General features: G+C 43.2%; 2 non-coding genes across 2 annotated transcripts; both read left to right on the plus strand.

Moving 5' to 3' along the window:
* Window positions 1-5,423: 5,423 nt before the first annotated feature.
* Window positions 5,424-5,613, plus strand: LOC141213174 (U2 spliceosomal RNA). Its single transcript, XR_012282737.1, has one exon. It is a non-coding gene; the product is annotated as a U2 spliceosomal RNA (small nuclear RNA).
* A 1,115-nt stretch (window positions 5,614-6,728) lies between these two features.
* LOC141213009 (U2 spliceosomal RNA) lies at window positions 6,729-6,919 on the plus strand. Its single transcript, XR_012282590.1, has one exon. It is a non-coding gene; the product is annotated as a U2 spliceosomal RNA (small nuclear RNA).
* The last annotated feature ends 5,455 nt before the right edge of the window (window positions 6,920-12,374 follow it).

Raw genomic sequence — 12,374 nt, forward strand, 5'->3', positions numbered from 1 at the left:
TTCAGTCTGCTGCTGGACAGCCAGCAGCAGCAGCAGCAGGAGAGGTATGTAATCAGGAGCCCTCCTGCTAAGGGTAGACAGCTGCTCGTTCCACCCCACCCCCCGCCTTAATTGGTTCTCCTCCCTTCCAACGGTGTTGAGGCGGGTGGGAACAGCAGGGGGTGAAGGTGCTGTGTTTAAAGAGGTGGAGTTATGCAGATCTAAAACGCGTGGATTGCAGCAGCAGCAAGCCGAAAAGTGCAGGCATGTAAGGGATCTAGAGGTTGACAACATGTCTTCTTAACGGGAGTCCAGGAGCTCATCTCCACAAATGGACTTTTCAGGATCCTTGGGTGGCTCCGTAGTTTGAAACCAATTCTGGTTATCGCTTCTCGGCCTTTTGGCTCAATCTATCAGGTTTACCTGTGTGGTCTTGCCTGTGAGGTGCTCTTGGTACCCTTTCTCTCGGCCTGGGGGGATCGTTCCTTTTCGGAGGGACTTAACCCCCCTGCTGCTATTGGGAGGAAGGATTAGTCCGGGAGCAACGGGAAGGGATCCCATGAAGGCTTGCGCCTTTCAGAGAGAAGAGTCGGTACGTTCCTGAGTGAAGGATGCCGGCAACGCTCACATATTCATCGGGTGATGCCCGGATGCGGAACACCGTGAGGATTGAAGTTGGAGCAGGATCGAGGACGGAGAAGAATTTGGATTACATCTGCCATAGGATTCTGCTTGGAGTTCTGGAGTTTCGGCGGGAAGACATATTCTGCTTCCAGGACAATGAGTACAAGGGGACTTACACCATCACCTTCAAGAGCCAGGGATGCTGTCACCAACTCGTACAAAAGGTAAATGAGAAAAACTACTTGGATGAATTGGATGGACTAACCTTTTGTCTCTTGTATGCCTATGACGAGATCCCTATCGTGGTGCATTTCCCGAACCCCTTTGTGGAAGCTGCAGACATCTCGACCTACCTTATCCGTTATTGTGACGATCTGAGATACCTGGGCACTGTGAAGAACGCGGTAGGCTTCTGGTGCGGCAAGAGGAGGTACATGGCCCGTCTAAAGAGGGACCCAAGCGGAGTGGGAGGAATGCTACACCCTCCCTCAACATTTGTGATCGGTAAGAGCAGAGGCTACTTATTTTACCCTGGAATGCCGGTATGTTGCAGGAACTGTGGACAAATGGGTCATACCCAAACGTCCTGCACAGGCAGGAAAGTAGACCGCTGCAATAATTGCAGCTGTTACGGACATTTAATGAAGGACTGTCCCGCTGGGAGGAAATGCAATCTTTGTGGTGAGGCGGGGCACATGTTCCGAGGATGCCCCAACAGGACCAGGACCAGGACCTACGCAGAAGCTGCATCTTCTGCAGCTGAGCCGATGCGCCCGCCGGTCTTCACTGGCGGGCCGGCGTCGGAGGGCGGTTCGAAGGGCGAGAAGGCTGGGATGGAGCAGGGAGCCGGAGGCCCCTCTGGGGCGGCCCCTGCATCGAAGTCCCTTAACGATGGGCGGACCTCGCATGGACCGGAGCGGAGGGGTCCTCCTTCTGGGAGGGTATCCTCCGTGTCGATGGTTCCCGATACCGATCCTGTTGGGCTGGAGGGTGGTGCCCCTGTGCGGTTGGCTACAGGGGACCACGCAGCGATGGCCTCAGGATCTTCCAGGGCGATTAGCCAGCCAGATGAGGGGGCTTTGCTTCTAGGTGGCGAACATCAGGGAATCGGTGTTGGTGATCTTATCCTGATGGACCAGTCTCTCCCCCTGGAGGAGGTGGAGGAAGAGGAGGACTGCACCAGTGACCTAGTGGAGTCTGCCCCAAAAAAGAGACGGAATGTCGAAGCCCCAGTGTCTCCTGGAATGTGGCTGGGAACCGTGACCTACGAGGGGGCAACCGCCGGCTCACAGAATATCGAGTCGTTTGGGTCCTCTAGCCCGGATGTCCTGGAGCAATTTGACATACAGGGCTTTGAGTCAGGTGTCCTCATGGAAGATCCACCACCCTGACCTATGAATGCCGACATCAAGACTTGTCTCACTGAATGTGAGGTCATTAAAGAGCCCAGTTCGTAGGGCTGCTCTATTCAAGTATTTAGAAACCGCTGACTTTGACATTTGTTTATTACAGGAATGCGGGATACAACATGCACTAAATTATAATGACATCAAGACAGATTGGAGACTGGGGCCCTCCATCTGGTCTGGCTCCAATAACAACAAGTCAGCGGGGGTGGGCTTCCTCTGTCGTGGGAGAAATATTACTGTAAATGCTGTCACAGAAATAGTACCAGGCAGAGTGGTTTTAGTGCATTTTAAATTTAATGGTTTTACCCTACGTGTAATGAATATTTATGCTCCCCCTGATAAGCAAGAGAGAATTAATTTATTTGGGATATTGCCATTGTACTGTACTGGGTCATCTCCCCTGATCGTAGGGGGTGATTTTAATTGTCTTTGTGCTAGTGAACAACGAGCGGGGGGTGACCCTTTACGCAAATTGGATAAGTCATGTCATCTATTGAAAGATTTTATAACTGATTTTAAATTATGCGATGCGTGGAGGTCACTCCTGCCGACGGACCCTGGTTATACGTGGTCCGGAAGAGGGGTGTCCTCCAGGATCGATTTTATTTTCCTATCAGATGACTTTAACCCTGTAAAATGTGTTTTAACATCAAATATATTTTCTGACCATAAGGGCTTGGAGGTGCACCTAGAATACCGGGATGAACAGAGGGTCAACAGGGGCCTCTGGCGTCTAAGTACTTACCTGCTGGAGGACCCTCTGATTCGACAAGACTTTGGTAAAGCCTATCAAGCCTGGCGGCGACAAAAACCTTCTGATGCCCCTATGGTAACCTGGTGGGAAAATTTGAAAAAAAAAGTCAGAATGTTTTTTATAAAAGCAGGGAGACGTAAAGCTAGAGAGAAAAAAAGATGTTTTAGTGATCTTAACACCAAACTACAAACACTTTTTAAATTCAAAGAGCTAGGGGTGGAGGTGGGAGATGATATTGCTAGCCTAAAAACTGAAATTCAGAACTGCATAGACACAAAGGGGAAAGAGATTATTTTTAACTCTAGAGTGCAGCACTTGGAGGAGGGGGAGAAGTGCTCTCGCTTCTTCTTCAAAAAAGTCATGGATAAAAGAGAAGTGATCACAAATCTAGAGGGTGAAACATCTATGCAGGGAATGTTGAATGCTACTTTTAACTTTTATAAGCATCTTTTTAGTAAAAAGTGTATAGATGAGTCCTTTTTATCTGATGCTCTTAATGATCTCGATTTTAAGTTAAATTTTACAGACCAGGAGTTTTTAGAACGCGATATTGTTTTAGAGGAATTATTTTATGTTTTTAAAAGTTTCTCTAAGGGTAAAGCACCTGGGTGTGACGGACTACCTGTAGAATTTTACCTTACTTTTTGGGACATTTTAAAAGAGGACCTTTTTATGCTTTTTAAAGAAGTTTTTATTTCTGAACAGTTGCCATTTTCGTGGAGGAGAGGAGTGGTGTCTTTGATATATAAAAAATGTGATCGCAGTGCTCTAGCGAATTGGAGACCCATAACTCTCCTAAACGTTGATTACAAGGTACTTGCTAAGGTGGTTGCAAACCGGCTCAGGAATGTCATTGCCAAACTAATCCAGCCTGAGCAGGTGTGTAGTGTACCAGGCAGAAGTATTTCAGAGGTTTTAAACGTATTAAGGGATGTAATTTGGTATTCCAGAGACCGGGGTCAAAATGTAGCTCTTTTAGCCCTAGATTTTGAAAAAGCTTTCGATAGAGTCTCTCATAGATTTCTTTTTAGAGTTTTAAAAAGAATGGGTATCCCTAATATGCTTTTAAATTGTATTAAGATTTTATATAAAAATTGTTTTAGTCAAATTTCTCTTAATGGCTTTTTAACAGATGGAGTTCCCCTTGAGTCCGGAGTGAAGCAGGGATGCCCCTTGTCGCCCATCCTGTTCATCTGCGCCATGGAGCCCCTGCTGAGCGCAATAAGGAAAGACAAAGTGATTAGAGGGGTTCCTGTTCCTGGCGGAGGTGGCAGTGATGTGAGAGTCTTTGGCTACATGGATGACGTGACGGTTGTGTGCGTGGACCCTGCTTCCCTCCGGAGGGCGGTGTTGCGCATTGAATTTTTTTCCCAGGCATCCGGGTTTAAACTTAATTTAAATAAATCTGAATGTCTGACTTTGGGATCCTGGGACACCGCCCAACTCCCGCAGCTCACTATAAAACGAGACAATGTAAAAATTCTTGGAGTTGTTTTTAACGAGGAGAATGTGGGAACTCAAAGCTGGGAGAATGTCATAGAAAAAATGTCAAAGAAAATATCATTTTGGGGTTTGAGGTCCCTAACAATGGAGGGGAAAATTTTAATTATAAAATCAGTGTTGTTACCCCTCATACTGTATATAGCTATGGTGTACCCCCCCTCTGATGTTTTAATTAAAAAAATGACTAGGATGATCTTTATGTTTTTATGGAACTCCAAAATGGAAAAATTAAGGCGGGAAATAATGAGGAAGAATAAAATGAACGGCGGAAGGGATGTCCCCGACTTACATATTTATTTGTATTTAAATTATTTCTGCTTTTGTTTCAAACATTTTAATGGTAATAGTGCGCTAAGTTATTTTTTAAAATATACTTGTGGGATGATTTTTAAAAGATGGTTTAAGTTGTCGTTGAATTCCCCTGTTTTACTATGCCCCCCCAAACACCAAGCAATCTTAGAAAAGACTGTTCGATTTTATAGCCTTGGTGATTTTAATATGGACATTTTTAAAGACCGCAAGAAGCTTTTATCTTTTCTGAGGAGGAATGAAGATGTGACCCCCATAGTAAATTTCTCAGAAGAGAGATCGAAGCAAGTTTGGAAGAATGTCTTCGGGAAATTCTTAGCAAATGGACATAAGGACATCGCAAGGATGGTGGTCCACCAGTGCCTCCCCACCAGAGAGTTTCAACACAGGAGAGGCCTGGTGGCCAGAGCAAAATGCCCCAGAGACTCATGTGTTAATGACGAAACCACCTTGCACCTTATGTGGAATTGCCCATTTGCACAGGAACTTTGGCACAAAGTTGGGATTCTTTTAAAATGGACTTGCGGTTTAAGAGATTTTAACCATGAATATGTTTTATATGGCCTTTTTAAATGTCCGACCCCTCAACAGTATTGTATATGTTGGTGTATGATTAACTGTTTTAAAGACGCCCTTTGGAAGGCACGCAATATTTTACTTTTTAAACGTGATGCTATTTCTGTGAAGGATTGTCTTAAAATTGCTTTTAGTCAGATGTATATTTATTACTTGAGGGATGTCAAATGTATTGGGAGAAGGGATGCCAATCGTATATGGGGTTTTTATGGGTGGAATTCTGTGTTTTATTAATGTATTGTTTGTGTTGCTGTTTTTGATTGTAAACCATCTTTTACGCACATAATAAAATATGTTGAAACCTGATCTGTTCTTATCAGTTTAATATCTGATACGTCCCCTATCTGGGGACCATATATTAAATGGATTTTTAGAACAGGGAGATGGAAAAAGAGCTTGCTCTGTCCACTCCACGCATTGACCTGGTATTGCAGTATCTCCAGGACCGGTGCACCCCTTCTTTAATGCAGTTTCTAAAATCAGAAAGAATTGAATTCAATGTTTTTTGTTCATTTTGCTTGTTTGTCGTATTTTGGGATGGACTCTTTGGCTTTGCTTTTCTTCTCCTCATTGGATTTTTCATGTTCAAAGTTGCAGAAGCCAGATTACAAGCTCATTTTGGTTCAACTTCAGCAACTGTGCATTGCATTGCCATGTAATGTGATGCAATGCTATCTTTCTAGCTCTCCCTTTTTACTTCCTTTTGGATAAACAGACATATTAGGCAAGCATTTTGGAGCTTTCACCTAAATAACTACAGGTGGTGAGATAAGCTGCACAATATAATTGACCTTTCAGTATATTGTTGCACACACACCATCTATTTAGCAAATGCCCTTGTTATCAACAGCAGCCTTTTAAACTCACCTGAGCTAACAGGTATGTGCGCTGGTTACTCTGCTGCGCTTAAAATTTCTTTTTTGGTTTGCTACAATGCCTTTTCTGAAACGTTGTCTCCTTCTGCTGGAACACTGACTTCTTTCATTTAATGCCTGCAGACTATAAAAGAGAACCCAACCCAAAAAGTTTGGTTGATTAGTCTGTGGCATTCTGTTAAACTGTTGCTTATGGCGGTCTCTGTGAGCTTCTCAGCGACATTCAGCCAGCCAGGTATCCTGCCTGCAGTAGATGGAATGTGGCAATGGAACGCTGGCTGCGCGTGTCATAATAGGCTCTGAGCCTTTATATACCTGTGCACAGCAGCAGCCACCTTCAGTCTGCTGCTGGACAGCCAGCAGCAGCAGCAGCAGGAGAGGTATGTAATCAGGAGCCCTCCTGCTAAGGGTAGACAGCTGCTCGTTCCACCCCACCCCCCGCCTTAATTGGTTCTCCTCCCTTCCAACGGTGTTGAGGCGGGTGGGAACAGCAGGGGGTGAAGGTGCTGTGTTTAAAGAGGTGGAGTTATGCAGATCTAAAACGCGTGGATTGCAGCAGCAGCAAGCCGAAAAGTGCAGGCATGTAAGGGATCTAGAGGTTGACAACATGTCTTCTTAACGGGAGTCCAGGAACTCATCTCCACAAATGGACTTTTCAGGATCCTTGGGTGGCTCCGTAGTTTGAAACCAATTCTGGTTATCGCTTCTCGGCCTTTTGGCTAAGATCAAGTGTAGTATCTGTTCTTATCAGTTTAATATCTGATACGTCCCCTATCTGGGGACCATATATTAAATGGATTTTTAGAACAGGGAGATGGAAAAAGAGCTTGCTCTGTCCACTCCACGCATTGACCTGGTATTGCAGTATCTCCAGGACCGGTGCACCCCTTCTTTAATGCAGTTTCTAAAATCAGAAAGAATTGAATTCAATGTTTTTTGTTCATTTTGCTTGTTTGTCGGATTTTGGGATGGACTCTTTGGCTTTGCTTTTCTTCTCCTCATTGGATTTTTCATGTTCAAAGTTGCAGAAGCCAGATTACAAGCTCATTTTGGTTCAACTTCAGCAACTGTGCATTGCATTGCCATGTAATGTGATGCAATGCTATCTTTCTAGCTCTCCCTTTTTACTTCCTTTTGGATAAACAGACATATTAGGCAAGCATTTTGGAGCTTTCACCTAAATAACTACAGGTGGTGAGATAAGCTGCACAATATAATTGACCTTTCAGTATATTGTTGCACACACACCATCTATTTAGCAAATGCCCTTGTTATCAACAGCAGCCTTTTAAACTCACCTGAGCTAACAGGTATGTGCGCTGGTTACTCTGCTGCGCTTAAAATTTCTTTTTTGGTTTGCTACAATGCCTTTTCTGAAACGTTGTCTCCTTCTGCTGGAACACTGACTTCTTTCATTTAATGCCTGCAGACTATAAAAGAGAACCCAACCCAAAAAGTTTGGTTGATTAGTCTGTGGCATTCTGTTAAACTGTTGCTTATGGCGGTCTCTGTGAGCTTCTCAGCGACATTCAGCCAGCCAGGTATCCTGCCTGCAGTAGATGGAATGTGGCAATGGAACGCTGGCTGCGCGTGTCATAATAGGCTCTGAGCCTTTATATACCTGTGCACAGCAGCAGCCACCTTCAGTCTGCTGCTGGACAGCCAGCAGCAGCAGCAGCAGGAGAGGTATGTAATCAGGAGCCCTCCTGCTAAGGGTAGACAGCTGCTCGTTCCACCCCACCCCCCGCCTTAATTGGTTCTCCTCCCTTCCAACGGTGTTGAGGCGGGTGGGAACAGCAGGGGGTGAAGGTGCTGTGTTTAAAGAGGTGGAGTTATGCAGATCTAAAACGCGTGGATTGCAGCAGCAGCAAGCCGAAAAGTGCAGGCATGTAAGGGATCTAGAGGTTGACAACATGTCTTCTTAACGGGAGTCCAGGAGCTCATCTCCACAAATGGACTTTTCAGGATCCTTGGGTGGCTCCGTAGTTTGAAACCAATTCTGGTTATCGCTTCTCGGCCTTTTGGCTAAGATCAAGTGCTTTATTGCAGGAGATTGTGGTTGAAGGGCACTCGGGTACTCCTCTCCTTGGCCTGGCAGGATCGTCCACTTTGGTGGACTTAACCTGCTTGCTGCTATTAGGGAGAGGGCTTAGTCCCAGGGTAACGAGTTGCGATCCCCCAGCTTCCAGGTGTTTTTCGCTGCAAGAACACTGGGAGCGCAGATTGCAAGCGGCTGCAACTTGCAACCTTGTTGCGTTTTTCTATGGAGGTTGACCCTAACCTCGTGCCTCTTTATGCGAGGCTAAAAAACTCTATCCGAGTTCACTTCACGGCGGGTGGCTCGGATATGAGGAAATTAGGGTATGTAGTCCAGGACGTGCTCAGGAACCTTCTTGGCGTACAAAGGAATGAAATTCTCTCCATCCAGGATTATCCCAGAAGAGGTGACTATGACATCACATTCACCGGAGAAGGTATTTTTAGAGATGTACTAGAAAAGTTAAAAAAAGTTGAAAATAGTCCTGTTTTGAAAGGGATACAAATTGTTGAGCACGTCCTGGATGAGGTAAGACTGGTTATTGTAAAAATATTTTCGCCCTTTGTTTCTGCTCCAGAAGTAATGTCATTTCTAGCAATTTATTTTAAAAGTGTTAAATGTATTGGGAAGATATTAAACGAATATAACATATGGACATCTAAGTGGAAATTCCTTGTGAAGTGTACAAGAGATCCAAATACACCAGGTGGTATACGGCTCCCCCCTGCCCGTTTCAAAATTGGGCAAACAAATGGGGATTTCTTCTTTTCTGGGATGCCAGTATATTGCAGAAATTGTGGGCGCTATGGTCATTCAAAAGAAAACTGTCATGTATCATGTAGAAATTGTGCTAGTGAAGAACATGAGACAAAAGAATGCCCTAAGGAAAAGAAATGCAGTTTTTGCCAGACTCCAGGTCACTTTTATTTTTCTTGCCCTCACAGATTTCGGGAAGATGAGCAAAAGGGGAAGTCCAAGACGTCCGACCAAGGACCAAAAGATCAGACCACCCCTCAGGAGGAGGAACAACAACCTGGAGCCTCTGGAGACAATAAGGGCGTACCAAATAGTGAAGTGTCTCCAGAGTCTATGACAGGTAAAATACCAAATCCCAAAACCTGGCTGCAGGACCTGCGGGAGTCCAAAAGGAGGGCTGAGAAGGAGCAGAAGGGCACTACTGGTAAGGTCAAAAGGGACCGGCAAAAGGCCGACACAGAAGCCCATGCCCAGTCTGGGTCTCCTAGTGCTGAGGGCGCTGAGTGGATAAAGGTGGGTCCTAAGAAAAAGAAAAAGGGTGGTTCGGAGGAGGCAGCAGGAGGTGAACAGATGGACACTTCTCCAGAAGGGGACGTGGACGCTGGACCCTCAGGGGTTTCGGTCTCCGCTGCTACAGGTGGGGACCGGGATCTTGCTGCCTCTGAAGAGTCAGAGGCTCTGCCTTGTGCGCAACCTCCTCCTATAGGACGACCTTCTACAGGTCAAACAGGGGCGGCGGAACCCCTCGGGGACCCACCTGATGAGGAACTGCATGGCCAGCCAATGGAGACCCAGCGGGTTCTGCCAGCCAGCCCTCCGAGCTATGCCAGTGTAGCGTCGGGTTTATATAAATGTGGTAATCTTTCCTCCTCCACGGAGACTCTCGTGACGATACTATCAGATGAGGAGGGAGGCGTAAGCCCAGTGGTCTGATCAGGTTCATCGGACAGGTAAATCCGTTGCTCTTAGTTACCTAAGTAAAATTTCTACATTTTCTAATGATGGCTGAACTCAAAGGTATTTCCCTCAACGTGAGAGGCATAAAATCTAACACGAGAAGAACTGCTCTTTTTAATTTTTTTACGTGTTTTACTGCATCTGTATTTTTTCTGCAAGAATGTAATATCCCACATGAAATGTCATATCAAAAATATAAAGATGAGTGGAAGTGTGGGCCATCTGTCTGGTCCGGATCGAATGCTGCAGGATCAGCGGGTGTAGCCATACTTTTTAAAGGGAACGTTTTAATTGATTTTATTCAGGAAATTTTACCAGGTCGTATTTTATTAGTGAAAGCTTTTATTGATGGTATTAGATGGCAGTTTTTAAATTTTTATGGATCCCCAGAGAAAAATGAAAGAGCCAAAATGCTTGATCTTTTACCATTATTTATTAATAACTCTGAACCTTTTATCTTAGCAGGGGATTTTAATTGTGTTTTAAAAGGTGAAAACCGGCGCTCCAGCTCTGTAAGCAGGAACTACGATAAAACCTCAGGTATGCTACATGATATAGTCAAAGATGCTAAATTGATAGACATATATAAAGAGTGTCATAGTGACAGCACAGAGGACGCCGGTTTCACTTGGAGCAATGCTAATTGTAGCTCTAGGATTGATTTTATTTTTGGTTCAGATAAAACAATACCTGCCAAATGTGAAGTTTTAACTAATATATTTTCAGACCATAAACTTTTATCCTTTACCATAAAAGTAAATGACAACAAAAAATGTGGTAAGAAAAGCTGGAAAATGAATGTATCCCTTTTAACCGACCCGCAGATTTTATCAGATTTTATTGAGTTTTATAGGAAATGTAGAAAAGGGAAAAAAACAAATGAGACTATGAGTGTATGGTGGGATAGAATGAAAGTAAAAATAAAAGACTTTTTTATTAAAAAGAGTATATGTAGAGCCAAAGAAAAATATGAAGAATATAGAATTTTAAATACCCGCCTACAAACATTATTTAAGCTCAGAGACAATGGGATAGATGTACAACTTGATATTTCAAACTTAAAAGAAGAGATTTCAAAATGGCTAGAACAAAAAGGAAAAGAGATCATTTTTCGTTCTAGAGTACAACATATAGAAGAAAATGAAAAGTGTTCCAGATATTTTTTTAGGAAAAATAAAAAAGAAAAAGTGATAATTGACCATATAGATGGTGAGAATAATATAAAAAATATGCTGGGTAAAGTTGAGGTTTTTTTTTCTAATCTATTTAATGGAAAAAATATAGATAATAAATTAATGGATGATTCGCTGCAAGGACTAACAGCTGTTTTAGATCCCGCATCCCAAGAGTTTTTATCCCAAGTTTTAACGGAACAAGAAGTGTTAAAAACTATTAAAAGTTTTAAAACTGGAAAGGTCCCTGGTCCTGATGGCATCCCAATAGAATTTTATGTGTGTTTTTATGATATTTTAAAAGATGATTTGTTTTATTTGTTTACTGAGGTTTTTAATAATAAGGTTTTATTAAATTCCTGGAAGAAAGGTGAAGTCTCCCTCCTATACAAAAAAGGTGATAAATCAAAATTAGAAAACTGGAGACCAATAACACTTTTAAATTGTGACTATAAAATAATGGCTAAAATTTGTGCAAATCGTCTAAAAGAAGTCATCAGCAAAGTTATTCATTCTAATCAAGTGTGTGGGGTGCCGGGGCGCAGTATATGGGACAATCTGAATTTAGTGAAAGACTGTATTGAGGATGTGAAAGACAGAAAGGGGAAAATGGCGATTTTATCTATTGATTTTGAAAAAGCATTTGACCATGTCTCACACTTTTATCTTTTTAAAGTTTTAGAGAAAATGGGCATACCAGAAGGGTTTTTACTATCGCTTAAAGCATTTTACAAGGATTGTACAAGTAAGATTTTAGTGAATGGTTTTAAGACACAAGAGGTATTTTTACGGTCAGGGGTGAAACAGGGATGCCCTCTGTCCCCCCTACTGTTTATCTGTGCACTGGAACCAATGTTATGTGCAATACGCCAAAATAAACAGATATGCGGTGTCCCTCTGCCTGGAAGCGGTGGTTTGGAGGCCAAGGTTGTAGGCTACATGGATGACGTGGCGGTCTTGTGTACAGATGCACCATCACTTACGGCCACTCTCCATCAAGTGCAATCCTTTTGTCTAGCTTCTGGTTTTAAAATCAATTTTAATAAGTGTAACATTTTAAGTGTTGGGGAGATGATTTTACGTGATGTACCAATTAATGTCTCCGAATCCATTTCCATTTTAGGTATATCATTCACTGAAAATAATGATGGTTATAATAGTTGGGAAACAGTTACACAGAAAGTAAATACGAAAATATGTATGTGGAACATGAGGAGACTTACAATGGAGGGTAAAGTATTGGTTTTAAAGATGGTGATTTTACCTCTTTTATTGTATCTTAGCATGGTTTTCCCCCCGCCTGTTAATGTTTTAAAAAAGATAACCAAAACCTGTTTTACCTTCTTTTGGAACTCAAAAATGGAAAAGCTGAAAAGAGAAATCGTGATGAAATCAAAAGTAAAAGGTGGTAAAGATTTTCCA

This window comes from Phyllobates terribilis, unplaced genomic scaffold (assembly GCF_046119375.1).
Source record: "Phyllobates terribilis strain yellow unplaced genomic scaffold, ASM4611937v1 Scaffold_187__1_contigs__length_3656778, whole genome shotgun sequence".
Lineage (NCBI taxonomy): Eukaryota > Metazoa > Chordata > Amphibia > Anura > Dendrobatidae > Phyllobates > Phyllobates terribilis.